Here is a 15,650-nt window from a genome sequence, read left to right as displayed (position 1 = left end):
TCATAGGTCAACCGATTCCTCCACAGGAAAACACGTCTGATATATTCTATACGACACTGGTGACGGCATGTGTGTCACATGACAGGAATATGTTGTCGACCCACCTAACTTGTACACTTGGCGAATGGGTAAAAGGATTCTTCTACCTTGCCCGATTTAGGTTTTCTTGTGGATGTGATGATCACGCCCAGAAAAGTGATGAAAACCTAAGAGTTTGTCACATAAACTGCAACAAATGAGTGCAACAGTTTCACAGTCGCACAGTTTTCCCTGTGCTCTGTCAAAACACATGTTTTTAATGTTTTTGCGCTGTAGTCGACAGACGTGTGTTTCGATGTTTGTTTAGGGGTAGCGTTCCCATACTACGGCGCAGTTACCTCGCATCGGACGGATGAACGGACAGATAATAATGTCTGAAAATAAAAAATTAAACTTTTCAATGGAGGAAAGACTTCAACCAAGGACCTCTCGCTCTGCAGCTGCTCGCGCTAACCACGGGACCACGGCGTTCCTGAGCTCACCCTATCGTTGATGTTGCCTATCTTGCGCATGGACTACTCAGTTTGTTTATTTTGCTTATTTTTTTCGTAGTTCCACACAACTTCTTCCTGTTTTCTTGATTGATCTGTGTTCAGTTTTTCAAGGCCTATCCACTGTGCCAACTTATAACTAAATCTGAGGGGGGTGCGATGGGGAGGTTCCCTTGTAAGTACCCTACGGTATGTACGTCACAGTGTTTTTCAGAGTACTTTTGTAGCTGCGTAAATGTAGACGAATCGTTGAGCCCTCAGAGCAAAGTAACTTGAGAGTTGGGGCTGGAGAACATAATGGAGGTGACTCAGCCGGAGGGTGTCGGGGCGAAGTGTTGTGCGCCAGTGGAGAGCGGAACCTCGCAGCGCCAGGGGCGACGGCCTCCCTCTGCCGCGGGGTGGGGGTGGCAGGGTGGCAGGAGGGGCGGGTGACGGATGACGACATCAGCGCTGGGGCTGCAGGAGCTGATGCTGCGACGCGCCAGCCAGCCGACGTGTTCGCGAAACTGAGCCGGTATCAACCAGGGCGAATGCCAAAACTATACACTCTAAGATTTAAAAAAATGACGCATCACGAAGGAATTATCCGAACGGGACGGAAATCGGTAGACGCGACATACATTTATAGCCGGACAAACGAAAAATTGGATGATTTATTCGAGACAAGAAGCTTCATAAACTCAGCAAGCCAGTAACGAGTTGGTTCACTTGTGGTCGTTATTCGAGCAGTTATTTGGCTTGGCGTCAGGCCACGGTAGCTGAGTGGTCAGCGTGACGAGATGTCAATCCTAAGGTCCCGGGTTCGGTTCCCAGCTGGGTCCGAGATTTTCTCTACTCAGGGACTGGGTGTTGTGTTGTACTAATGATCATCATTTCATCCCCATCGACGCGCAGGTCGCCGAAGTAGCGTCAAATCGAAAGACCTGCACCAGGCGAACGGTCTACCCGACTGGAGGCCCTAGCCACACGACATTTCATTTGGCTTGGCAGTGACTGATAGAGTTGTTGGATGTCCTCGTGAGAGATACCGTGCCATATTCTGTGTATCGCTTTAAGAAAACGCCTACAAAAACCAAACACCATACGTTATTAGTTGTTCAGAAATAAGAATTCAAAGAAAATTGTTTTTCAATGTAAAGTTTAATTACAGCGAAAAGTTGATGATGGTGGAAATGGAGGTGGGGAGGGCTTTCACCCCATATCTGACTCCACTCAGGGGTAACGATGTCAGAAAAGTCTGGAACCACTGATGTAGACAAATGATCCGCTTCGTGCTGTCGAATCAAATTAGTTGGCGCCTGTAGGCAGGCAACACAATGAGCAGATTTTCGGGCGTTTGTGTCATAGACTTGAGTGCACTGCACGATCGTACTGACATTTGCAGCATCACAAACTGTGCCTATACGGGGCACCTGTAGTGTGAGTTAAAAGGGTGGAGACATGATGTGTGCAATGGTAGGTATCTGTTTTCTTTACGTCTCTTAGTTTTTGCGCTGTTGCACCCTGAAACATCACAGATACTGATGTGTTTCTTAGTAAAAGTTAATATGAAATGCAGCATAAGCACTTCATTCTGTTTTATCATTTTGCAGTTAGTTGCTTGTGAGATTTCTGTAGATTCGCCAATGATTCATTTGTATGCTGACAGCCTGAAGGTGAACGGTGGTTATCGAAACTGATCACAGCATTGTGAAATGCGCGCGCGAATGTGTCGTATAAAATGTGGAAAAATAAAGGACAAGATGAGTCAGCCACTTAATCTCCAAAGACAGTACTTTTTTTTTCTTTTTTCAAACTTAGGGGAGGCAACTGCACTGTTCAGGCAGGCCGTTCACCCGCGCGTCTTACGCGGGTGAACGGCATGCCTGAACAGTGCAGTTGCAGTTTTTTTTATATATTTTTTTCTTTCTTGGAAATTTGTGGTCAAGTTGCTATGGGCCCAAACTGCTGAAGTCATCGGTCCCTAGACTTACACAAACTAACTTAAATTAACTTATGCTAAGGCCAACACACCCATGCCCGAGAGAGGACTCGAACCTCCGAAGGGATGAGCCGTGCAAACCGTGGCAAGGAGCCCAAGACCGCGCGACTATCCCGCCTGTAGGAAAAAGGGTCTACGTCGTCAAATCGCAAGCTGGTTGGAGGGCCCTGCACATAATTCTTCAAACGTTCTCATTTGGAAAGAGACCCGGCGACTTTGCTGGCCAAGGTAGGGCTTGGAAAGCGCGAAGACAAGCAGTAGAAAGTCTCTCCGCTTGTGGACGGGCATTATCTTGCTGAAATTTAAAACCATGATGTCTTGACATGAAGCGCAGGAAAACTGGACGTATAATATCGTCGATGTACCGCAATGTTGTGAATGACAACCAAAGGGGTCCTGCTATGAAAACAAGTGGCACGCTAGACCATCACTTCTGGTATACGACTGTGGTATCTGTTCTTTCGGACATGTCTGAAAGAACAGATCCCATCTTTATATACGATGTAAATAGGCTGTTAAGGTTTTCATGTTGGTAACGCCACGTAGCGCTTTATATGAAAATCACTGACTGTGCTGTGTGCAGTCTGTGGCTGGGTGGCATTGTTGCAATAGTCACTATTGCAGTGTTGGGCAGCTGGACATGAACAGCGCGTAGCGTTGCGCAGTTTGAGGTGAGCCGCCAGCAGTGGTGGATGTGGGGGAAGAGATGGTGGAGTTTTGAGAGCGGATGATCTGGCCGTGTGTCCATTAGAGAGAGTAAATTTATAAGACTGGATGTCATGAACTTATATAATATGACTTTTGAACACTATTAAGGTAAATACATAGTTTGTTCTCTATGAAAATCTTTATTTGCTAACTATGCCTATCAGTAGTTAGTGCCTTCAGTAGTTAGAATCTTTTATTTAGCTGGCAGTACTGGCACTCGCGGTATTACAGTAGTTCGAGTAACGAAGATTTTTGTGAGGCAAGTGATTCACGAAAGGTGTAGAGTATTGTTAGTCAGGGCCATTCTTTTGTAGGGATCATTGAAAGTCAGATTGCGTTGCGCTAAAAATATTGTGTGTCAGTTTAATGATGATCAGAATAAGTAAAGAGAGAAATGTCTGAGTACGTTCAGTTTTGCTCAGCTGTTTGAAAATCAAATAACATAAGAGGTTTACCAGCACAGTAATTCATTAATTTTTCTAAGGGGACGTTACAACGAGATTAGTCCCAAAAATATGGTCTCCTATTCTTTTATTAGTACATAGAACTGTTTATTTCTACAGTGGTTTACATCAGTTTACAGCTTGAATATTTAGCTATTTTTCGACATAATCACCATTTCTGTCGATGCATTTTTGTAGATGCTGTGGCAGTTTTTGTATGCCCATGTGATACCAGCTCGCCGCCATGCTGTTCAGAAAGTTATGAACCTCTCCTTTCACCTCGTCGTCGCAGCTGAATCGCTGCGACCACAATTAACGCTAACAGGTACTGTGAGACTGTGAAAAAAGTCGAAGGGGAAATTCAGAACCGGAGAAGAGGAATGTTGAGCAAGCCCGTACACATCTCCATGACAACGCTCGCCCCACACATCGCTCGGCAAACCGTTGCTCTCCTGCAACAGTTTCAGTGGAACATAATCACCCACCCACCATATACTCCTGAACTGCCGCCCAGTGACCATCAGCTGTTCCGTAGGTTAAAAGAACACTTGGCCGGAAAGCGATTCAGCTCCGACGACGAGGTGAAAGAAGAGGTTCATAACTTCCTGAACAGCATGGCGACGAGGTGGTATGACATGGGCATACAAAAACTACCACAGTGTCTACAAAAATGCATCGACGGAAATGGTAATTATGTCGAAAAATAGCTAAATGTTCAAGCTGTAAACCTTCTCTTGTGCCGATGCGTACGCATTGCCCGAACTCTTACGGGACTCGGTAAGACCGTCTGCCGCGAGTAATGAGTGTAATGGGCAGGGCCACTACGAATGTAGTGTGTGGACAGTAAGTTGGGAACGTCACGGGGAGCGGGACAAATCCCTGCAGGCGCACTGTTCTCTGTGCCCTCGGTGGCTCAGATGGATAGAGCGGCTGCCATGCAAGCAGGAGGTCCCGGGTTCGAGTCCCGGTCGGGGCATACATTTTCAACTGTCCCCGTTGATGTATATCAACGCCTGACGGCAGCTTAAGGTCTTGATTTAGTTATCATTTCATCAGTTCTGGTTGTCGGCCGTATGACGGGCGGTTGGGAACTCAGAGCTAGCTGGGGCGTCTCGGGCTCACTTCGAGGCGAGAATTATCGCTGAAGACAATTCTGCTCCAGTCAGTGAGACTCCAGGCCAAACGTGCCCGACACCTCTGCAAACGGACTTGCTGGTGTACAGAAGTCAATGGACGTCTCCACAAGGGGCGCCGTGAGCTCAATCCCCCTTTCCCTGAGCCTCCTATTGACGGTGCATGTGCTCACTAATGCACCAGTTTGCACGTCGGATCGATGATAATGGCGAACTGGGAGCTCTGAATGCCACTCTGACTATTGCTCTGCCCTCACGTCCTGTCGTCTCTCTCGGCCGACTGCTTCCTTCTTGACGTTATGTTCGGCCACCATTTACCCACTCCTGCCAACATCGTCGAATAGTGGCATTGCTCCTGTTCAAATGTCGAGCAGTTCGGCCCAGCTACGCGTCCTGCCTGCGATGCAAACATCAGCGTATATCGTCCACGTGTCTGTCTGCGAGCCATAATCACTGTCCAATTGGAATGAAGTCGCAAAGATTTTATGCCCTGGTATCATCAAGTCCCCTGATCGCTGTCCTTGCCAGCTGCTCAGTGAAACGAAATTGCACCATGACATATTTCATTGGCCGCTAAAGTTTACAGTTTTGTATTTTCCATCTATACCTGTATGAAGAGTCGAGGGATATGAAAGGAAAGCAGTGGTTGAGAAGGGAGTGAGACAGGATTGTAGCGTCTCGCCGATGTTATTCAATCTGTATATTGAGCAAGCAGTAAAGGAAACAAAAGAAAAGTTCGGAGTAGGTATTAAAATCGATGGAGAAGAAATAAAAACTTTAAGGTTCGCCGATGACATTGTAATTCTGTCAGAGACAACAAAGGACTTGGAAGAGCAGTTGAACGGAATGGACAGTGTCTTGAAAGGAGGGTATAAGACGAACATCAACAAAAGCAAAACGAGGATAATGGAATGTAGTCGAATTAAGTCGGGTGAGGCTGAGGGAATTAGATTAGGAAATAAGACACTTAAAGTAGTAAAGGAGTTTTGCTATTTGGGGAGCAAAGTAACTGGTGATGGTCGAAGTAGAGAAGATATAAAATGTAGACTGGCAATAGCAAAGAAAACGTTTCTGAAGAAGATAATTTTGTTAACATCGAGTATAGATTTAAGTGTCAGGAAGTCGTTTCTGAAAGTATTTGTATGGAGTGCAGCTATGTATGGAAGTGAAACATGGACGATAAATAGTTTGACAAGAAGAGAGTAGAAGCTTTCGAAATGTGATGCTACAGAAGAATGGTGAAGATTAGACGGGTAGATCACATAACTAATGAGGAGGTATTGAATAGAAATGGGAACAAGAGTAGTTTGTGGCACAACTTGACTAGAAGAAGGGATCGGTTGGTACGACATGTTCTGAGGCATCAAGGGATCACCAATTTAGCACTGGAGGGCAGCGTGGAGGGTAAAAGTCGTAGAGGGAGACAAAGAGATGAATACACTAAGCAGATTCAGAAGAATGTAGGTTTCAGTAGCTACTGGGAGATGAAGAAGCTTGCACAGGATACAGTAGCATGGAGAGCTGCATCAAACCAGTCTCAGTACTGAAGACCACAACAACAACAACAACCTGTATGAATATCAACTTGCGACGAATTATCATAAGTCCTTCGCGGAGTACTTTTTTGTCTTACAGTGTTTGCTTGGAAATATACACGCTGCACAGGTAAAGTCAGCGATGAAAAATATACTGCGCGACTCCAAATATGTTGATTAGTGTTTCGGTTGACAGCATGTTTTCCTTATGACTGAATCAAATGGTCGCATCCTAGAAGCTAATGTCCGTCAGCCAATAATAAACCTTTCATAACTGCAACTACATTCTTTTCTGTCCTCGTTCTTTTCTCCCCCTTCGTCCAACTTGTAAATTTTTGCTAGTGCGAGAAAACGTCTGTCAGGTCACGAACTCCAGACGGCATGTTTGTGTAAACATCTGAACAGCGGTTGAGATTAGCGATATTCTACATCTACATCTACATCCATACTCCGCAAGCCACCTGACGGTGTGTGGCGGAGGGTACCTTGAGTACCTCTATCGGTTCACCCTTCTATTCCAGTCTCGTATTGTTCGTGGAAAGATGGATGTTCGATGATAATCGATAGTTACAAAATACCGAGGTTGAGAGTTTGTGCATCGACGTTACATGTCAACACTGGACTCTTCGAAACATCGTAAAATTGATATGAAACACGAAATATCGACCTTCCATGTTGACAAGAAACCAGGCTAGACTGGTCACAGACTATAATTCTACGGCGTTGATGGTTCAACTGGCTCTGAGCACTATGCGACTTGACTTCTGAGGTCATCAGTCGCCTAGAACTTAGAAATAATTAAACCTAACTAACCTAAGGACATCACACACATCCATGCCCGAGGTAGGATTCGAACCTGCGACCGTAGCGGTCGCTCGGCTTCAGACTGTAGCGCCTAGAACCACACGACCGCTCCGGCCGGCTACGGCGTTGAAACGAAACTTTTTCTGCTCAAGTCTCATATCGTCATCAATACAATGCATATTCGGCTTTTCGCACATGGCCGGGAGCGAAGGTGGAGGCACTGGGTGAAGCGAGATTTCCGAAAGAACTGAGTCAGGAACAATGGCTAATGTTGTAGAGCGTGGCTGAATGCTTTTCGTTGTTCCCTCAGTTCATGTACGGACAACACGTATGAAAAAAACAACAACAGAGAAATCAGATTTTGTGTATGGATGCTAAACAAGCTATAAAAACTGCGCTCAAATGTCCGAGTTATGTAGCCGCATTCTCAGATTATGTAAAATTGTTCTCAAAAGTAGATAATGCTGCATGTAAAAATCGCAAAACACTGGAGGGGAAACATCTCTTAAAAATGTAGTTTTTACAGCCTGTATTAAACGTATTTCTACGCTACTTTTTAATGATTTCTATACATTTATCACTTAACTTCTATTGTTGGGGTCAATTAATATCAGCCACTGATGTTTTAGACGTCGATGATGAAATTGGAATCTACATCGCCACGAGGTTCCAACATGGCGCATACCTAGCTGAGACTTGCCGGGTCTATTGTACAGTCGCCTAGCGCTCCGATGTTTTGGCGTAGGAGCGCCAAATGTAAGGGCAACACCCCGAAAAGGTCATCTGCTATTCCTGCCTCCTCGCGTTGCGACCTGCTATCCTGCTGACCTGATTAATAGAATACTGCCCAAAACAAGTTTCGTCCAGGCCTCACGTCTTACAGGATTGTCAGAATTCTCCGAGAGCTGATTCTGCGCCTTGCAATGGCTTCACAACTTCCCGCACATCAACAGTCACATTGTGGTGACTCATCCATCTATTCATCCTCCAAGTTCGTTCAGACACGGCTACGAAAATTAACCTTATGCGTGTGGTGAAAGAATCTCTTTCCCGAACTGTGGAAAGGAAAACTATGATCGGACAAAGTGTACAAAACGTTTATAGCCTAAAAACAAACATAATTAGTATCTTCTTCTTTTTCAAATAAAGTATGTCTTCCTTCTTCCATTACGATAACGTGCACAATGTTTGTAAAATAATTGTAATAATAACAAAAACAATAATAATATTTGAAACGTCCCCTTAGAAAAATTAATGACTGACTGTGCTGATAAACCTCTTACATTATTTGCTTTGCAAACAGCTGAGCAAAACTGAACGTACTCGGACATTCACTAAAGTGACACACAATATTTTTAGCGCAACGCAGTCTGACTTTCAAGAACTACTGAAAGCACTACCTACTGATAGGCACAGTTAGCAAATGAAAGATTTTGATAGAGAACAAACAATGTATTTACCTCAATAGTGTTCAAAAGTCATAATGTATATAGCAGTTAATGACATCCAATCTTACAAATGTACTGTCTCTGATGGACACACGTCCAGATCATCCACTTTCAGAACTCCGCCATCTCACTTCCCCACATCCACCACTGCTGGCGGCTCCCCTCCAACTCCGCGACGCTACGCGCTCTTCACATCCAGCTGCCCAACACTGCAATAGTGACTATTGCAACAATGCCGACCAGCCTCAGACTGCACACAGCACAGTCAGTATTTTTCACACAGAGCACTACGTGTCGTTACCAACATAAAAAAACCTAAACAGGTTACTTATATAATAATAATAAAATCTCTCATGATAATAATAACTGATTTCCCTATTGCCCAGTGACACAGCTGTTAACAATAAATCTGAGCTCGTGCTCCTAAATTGGCTGGGAGAAAAATCGAACTATTGTCTTTCCAGCTACTTCATGACTTTTTCAACGTTAAAAAAACGAAATAGTTTCCAAGAAGCAAGATTTAAAATATTTGACCCATATTGACGACTTTTTATACAAACGAATTGTTTCTCTTTGTAGAAGCACTGATTGCTTAGCTTAATACATCATCTCTCACTATCGGTATTGATGTATGCATGACAGTTATGCTGGTGGAAGTATTTCTAACTCAAATTAGACGAAATCATTGAATAGACTTTCCTCCCCTCTCCAACCTATATAAAAAAAGGATTAGTATGTTCGTAGGGCCTAAAGAGCCCCACACCTCGTCAGTTTAGCTTTGCAAATGTTCGTCCAAGTCAAAATCTTTATACTTGTCCGGACTGCTATATGTGTAGGCTACATTCGGTTTTTACCTGCAGTTCGTTCTCGGTTCTCCCGGTCCTGGTGTTCTGTGCGGTGTTCGTGGCGACAAAGTGTCCATGCGCGACAGCAAAAAGGAACACGCTGTTTGCTGTACGGCTGCAGCTATGTGGCTTCTTAAATTCTTTCTGAAAAGCAGATCGCCGGTAGTTTACCTCGTTCACTACACTATCACCATTCGCGTCAAGGTCCAGATGTGGCAGTTTTTTCACTAAAACGCCGTATGCGCTCGGTTTTTGTGCGCGATTGGAATGTCAAGCACACCCCGTATCCCAAAGTTCACGAAGATTCCGGCCTCCTTCAGTGAAAGCCAAAAGTGAATCTTTTGTATTTTCACGGAGATCGCGATGGCAACGGCTTGACATTCAGGGCACCTGCGGTGACAGGACAGCGTGGACGGCACTGGGCACAGTTGCCAGGGCGAACTGAGCAGTTCACCGTCGCTGAACACGAGCCTCCGCCGCTCGGGGTAGCCGCGCGGTCTTAGGCGCCTTGCCACGGTTTCCACGGCTCATCCCTTCGGAGGTTCGAGTCCTCCCTCGGGCATGGGTGTGTGTGTTGGCCTTAGCGTAAGGTAATTTAAGTTAGCTTAAGTGTTGTGTAAGTCCAGGGACCGATGACCTCAGGAGTTTGGCCCCATAGGAACTTAACCATAAATTTCCAAGAAAGAAAAAAAAAACTCGAGCCTCTTACGCGGGTGAACGGCCTGCCTGAACAGCGCAGTTGCCTCCGCTAAGTTTGAAAAAAGAAGAAAAAAAAAGTACTGTCTTTGGAGATTAAGTGGCTGACTGATTTTGTCCTTTCATTTCTCCACATTTTATACGACACATTCGCGCACGCATTTCACAATGCTGTAATCATCTACATCTACATGTCTACTCTGCAATTCACATTTAAGTGCTTCGCAGAGGGTTCATCGAACCACAATCATACTATCTCTCGACCATTCCACTCCCGAACAGCGCACGGGAAAAACGAACACCTAAACCTTTCAGTTGGAGCTCTGATTTCTCTTAACTTATTTTGATGATCATTCCTACCTATGTAGGTTGGGCTCAAAAAAATATTTTCGTATTCGGAAGAGAACGTTGGTGACTGAAATTTCGTTAATAGATCCCGCCGCGACGAAAAACGTCTGTGCTTTAATGACTTCCATCCCAACTCGCGTATCATATCTGCCACACTCTCTCCCCTATTACGTGATAACACAAAACGAGCTGCCCTTTTTTGCACCCTTTCGATGTCCTCCGTCAGTCCCACATGGTAAGGATCCCACACCACGCAACAATATTCTGACAGAGGACGAACGAGTGTAGTGTAAGCTGTCTCTTTAGTGGACTTGTTGCATCTTCTAAGTGTCCTGCCAATGAAACGCAACCTTTGACTCGCCTTCCTCACAATATTATCTATGTGGTCTTCCCAACTGAAGTTGTTCGTAATTTTAACACCCAGGTACTTAGTTGAATTGGCAGCCTTGAGAATTGTACTATTTATGAAGTAATCGAATTCCAACGGTTTTCTTATGGAACTCATGTGGATCACCTCATACTTTTCGTTATTTAGCGTCAACTGCCACCTGCTACACCATACAGAAATCTTTTCTAAATCGGTTTGCAACTGATACTGGTCTACGGATGACATTACTGGACGGTAAATTACAGCGTCATCTGCGAACAATCTAAGAGAACTGCTCAGATTGTCACCCAGGTCATTTATATAGATCAGGAACAGCAGAGATCCCAGGACAATTTCCTGCGGAACACCTGGTGTCACTTCAGTTTTACTCGATCATTTGCCGTCTATTACTACGAACTGCGACCTTCCTGACAGGAAATTACGAATCCAGTCGCACAACTGAGACGATACCCCATAGGCCCGCAGCTTGATTAGAAGTCGCTTGTAAGGAACGGTGTCAGTTTCGATATCCACCGTTGATCTTCAGACTGTCAGCATACAAATGAATCATTGGCAAATCCATAGAAATCTCACAAGAAACTAACTGGAAAATAATAAATAAGAATGAATTGCTTATGCTGCAAGCTGTGATGTAACATCCATTTCATATTAATTTTTACTAAGAAACACATCAGTATCTGTGATGTTCCAGGAGACAACAGCGCAAAATCTAAGAGACGTAAAGAAAACAGATACCTACTATTGTACACATCATGTCTCCACCCTTTTAACTCACACTGCAGGTGCTCCGTATAGGCACAGTTTGTGATGCTCCAAACGTCAGCACGTTCGTGCAGTGCACTCAAGTCTATGACACAAACGCCCGAAAATCTGCTCATTGGTTTGCCTGTCTACAGGCGCCAACTAATTTGATTCGACAGCACGAAGAGGATCATTTTTTATATCAGTGGTTCCCTACCTTTCTGACATCGTTACCCCTAAGCGGAGTCAGATATGGGGTAAAGGCCCTCCCCCATCTCCATTTCCACCATCATCAACTTCACGCTTTAATTAAACTTTACATTGAAAAACAATTTTCTTTGAATTATTATTTCTGAAACAACTAAAATTTTACGGTGTTAGGTTTTTGTAGGCGTTTTATTAAAGCGATACATAAAAGTCAATAATAAAATTGGTACTGCTTATTTCAAACAATTTTTTTTCATTGACAGATAGAATAATTCTTAGTGCATTGTGAGTGGTGTCTACAACTCCTTCGAATAGAATGGTAGGCTTAAGGGTAGACACCTATTGCAAAACATGCTTCCTCTGCAACCCTCCTGTCCCTGGTGACGTTTACTTCACTCGCATCCTGCATCCCAGTTTAAAACTTGGCCAACGTAAAATGTGTACTTCGATTATTGATCGTAAATCACTCCTTTAAAATTGTGGAAACTGGAAAACTTTAGAACGTCAATGCCTTGTGTATAATCGCAGCCACAAGAAATAATAATATTAATAACAATATTGTGAAGGTCCTACGGCAACGTAGTAACCAGTAAAGAGTTGTGCTGTCAGTCAGTTCATTTATCTGCCGTAAACTGAAGAATGAAGAATTTCTGGCTCATTGCGGGAACTACCTTGCAGCTCGCAGTAAAAATTTCACAAAATATTTCAGCTTATGTAATACGTATGTCTCATTTGTACTGTGATATAAGGTATGCGGGCTATTCAGGAAGTAAGGAACGATCGGTATCGAAATGGGAACCACAGTGAAAATCCGATGAAACTTTGCACAGACGTTTTCGGCAGTTTCTATAGTATGCTCGTAGATACCGCTACGTCACTCTTCTCAGTTCCGAGGGCACAGTCAATACATAAAGGTGCCTAGAAAATAGTGTCTCCCGCCAAGTATGAGGGCCTGGTGAGGGATTTCGCCTCATTTCGTGCAACCCCACAGCACGTAAAGTCATACATTTCCTTCTTCATGACAGTTCTAGCCGCACACTGCAGGGGCACTAAAGACGATCCTGCAGCGTTTTGCATGGGACGTGTTTCATCAACGACCATATATTCTGCACATGGCTCCCTCTGATTGTTATCTCTGCTCAGTTGAACCGCTGGCTATGAAGGCAACATTTTGGTACAGGCAAAAAGCTGCAGATCAGCGTAGAAATTTGTCGGAAAGCACAGGAGATTGTCCTCTATGACGACGGTATTGGGAAGTCAGTACAGTGCTACGAGAGGAATGACCCACTTCTGGCACATTTCAGCGGGAAATGCACGCAGAATTTTCGGAGTGAGAATTTTACCGTATGCCACGACGTCTTCTCCTAAGGCACACAGTGCTTGAATACGACTGTTACATTCCAGGAATATACTATTCAGCGTTTCAGGTGTCGCTGACTGTACAGGTTTTAGCGCATCCAAATAATCGAAGTGCGCCTGTATAATGCAATTGCTGTCTCCGTATCTATTCAATAACATTTTCTTTGTTTCTTCATACGTGTTAGCCGTTATAGGTATTCCATCTACTAGCAACTTCGGTTCGCCTGACAGATACCCTCGTAGGAAAACGTGTTTGTTTACCGTAGAAACGGATGGGTCTTTATCAATGGTCGATTCAAATTGTTCCCAGAAGCGGGAGCACATTTCGACATCTCCACAAAATGACTCAAGCTTAATTGCTGGTAGCTTGACAGAGTGGAATACAGTTGGTTGTTTGAGCACTGGTGGTGACGTGATATTCATCTGCGACGTTGTGGCTGAAAGCTTGTAATCAATTGCTTTTGTAGCCTTCTGTATAGCGCGTTTGACTTTGCCTATATATTCCTCACAGCTCAGCACTTCTGCATTGTAATCATCGTCAGAGAGAAAATTATGAATAGCGTCATCTAATGAAACGAGCTTCTCTAGAGTTTCTTGAAGACGTTCCCTGTAATGTTCAAAACCATCAAGCGGGTTTTCTGTGGTAAGAGCATCAACAGCCGCACTAAACCGCGTAGCATTAGTCCTCTCCGTAGTTCGCTTTCCTTTGAAGTTTGCTAACTGTATCTCTCATTCGTCCTGCATTATGCCTTACTAAAGACGGCTATGTAAGATTGTTTACGAGTGCGCTTGTGAATAGTTGAAACGTTTAACAAGCAGCGTATGCGCAAACGTAAGTGAGCGAAAACCTTTTAACAAAACTAGCTACTCTTGAGTGCAAGTTTCAGGCTTGCAATACAAAGCAACAAAAATTGTTTTGAAGCAACCCGTTCATGCGATCCTTTTGTATTGGGATGGGCTTAGCTTGTCATGCGGTCCGACGTCGTGCCTTGTTTCCTGCAACGTGAAGTAAACCGTTAATTGTTGAAATCACGCAGGAAGTCGCAATTTCTTCCCGGGTTTCGGCACCAAAATATTACGGACACACAACACCGTGATTCCAATACAACATTAATTTATTTCTCTCCAAGGAAAGAACATCATGGAATATAAAACATTCATTCAAGGATAATCAATATTTACAGAGTATCTATAATTGCAAATATCAACCCGCAACAACAGATGTCTAAGTTGGAGCGGCGACTATATAGAGAAGCAACTGAAAAATGTAGCTTATTTAAGTGTTGCAAATAAAACAGTTTTAATTTTCACTGTAGTTTACATTTCCAGATCGATGGTTCCTCACTTTCTGAACAGCTCTCGTGCGTGAGTAGTGGAATGACAATGTGGTGCAGGTACTTTTCATAATTTCCTCTCACAGGCTAAACCGTCCACGAGATTGTGTCACACAATAATGCTAGTATTTCATCAGTTTTACAGACTTGGGAAACACTTATAATAGTAATGATATTTTAAAAATAATGTAGTTCCGTGAGGTAAGCACAGTCGAACCGTTTTGTTTTTACCCCCGACAAAATTTCAGTCCAGTCCTCCAGGAGTCATTAACCACAGGTTGCGAAGCACTGGTCTGACACACCAGCTCCCAAGAGCAACTACACCAAGGTCCGTATCACCAATCTAAAATTGGGGACATGATCTTTTCACGGATGGGTATAATTTTTATGAACATCCTGCAGTTGTCACACAGTTGCCATTTTAAACCCCAGAGCTATTTGCGAGTAGTAGAAGAAGAAGAAGGAACGCACAGATTGGAGGACACTAAAATTGGACAGGGACGTAAGTGTGTGAAGGAAGTCTAAGGAGATCCGGACTGAACTGTGTTGGGCAACCTCCGTAAGAGTTTTCTTTCCGTGGTATGGAGACGCTTGTTTCTTGACTTCGGTTAATGGATGGAGATACTCTCGCTTTCACAAGAGCATATTTTACTTCTGTTGCTTCTTTTTGCCACGGTTCGCTTTGATCGGCATTGAAACAATGCAACAGCAATCACGTTACTGTGCTAATCAATGCTACTTTGGACTCTGTAATGTTCCATGTTTTGGACTTTATCGTACAGAACCAAAGTAGTGCAGTGTGTGCCTTCTACTTATTTGTAAAGTAGCGTTTCAGCTCGGTCCGGTGACTGCTGGAACTCCACCACAGAGCATGGAATGTGAGTTCGAGGACACCCTGTAAGTTCTCGGTGTCCGCCCTACCCACGCCCCATATCCCCAGAACCTCTGTCCGGATTGCTCGTTGGACATTGTCTGCTTGTCGCTGCCCTATCCATGTGTCTCTATCCTTGTTGGCCGCTGTTGACAGCTCCAGACCAGCTTAGTTTTGAGTCGTACCCGACTTTTGATGGAATCTCGGTCACAACAGTGTTAACCTCTTCGCTAAGCAACGATGAGGACGAAACAGAAACTGGGCTGATATCCACAAATA

The 15,650-nt window shown here is 44.1% G+C and overlaps 1 protein-coding gene and 1 non-coding gene across 4 annotated transcripts in view; both read left to right on the top strand.

Moving 5' to 3' along the window:
• Nucleotides 1-15,650, top strand: part of LOC126281359 (integral membrane protein DGCR2/IDD-like) — an 844,874-nt gene that overhangs the window by 525,128 nt on the left and 304,096 nt on the right. The window lies entirely within an intron of this gene.
• Trnaa-ugc (transfer RNA alanine (anticodon UGC)) lies at nt 4,564-4,638 on the top strand. Its single transcript has one exon. It is a non-coding gene; the product is annotated as a tRNA-Ala (tRNA).

The sequence above is a fragment of the Schistocerca gregaria genome, chromosome 7 (genome assembly GCF_023897955.1).
Source record: "Schistocerca gregaria isolate iqSchGreg1 chromosome 7, iqSchGreg1.2, whole genome shotgun sequence".
Taxonomy (NCBI): domain Eukaryota; kingdom Metazoa; phylum Arthropoda; class Insecta; order Orthoptera; family Acrididae; genus Schistocerca; species Schistocerca gregaria.
The sequence above is the reverse complement of the archived record's forward strand: the minus strand, read 5'-3'. Positions and strand labels throughout refer to the sequence as shown.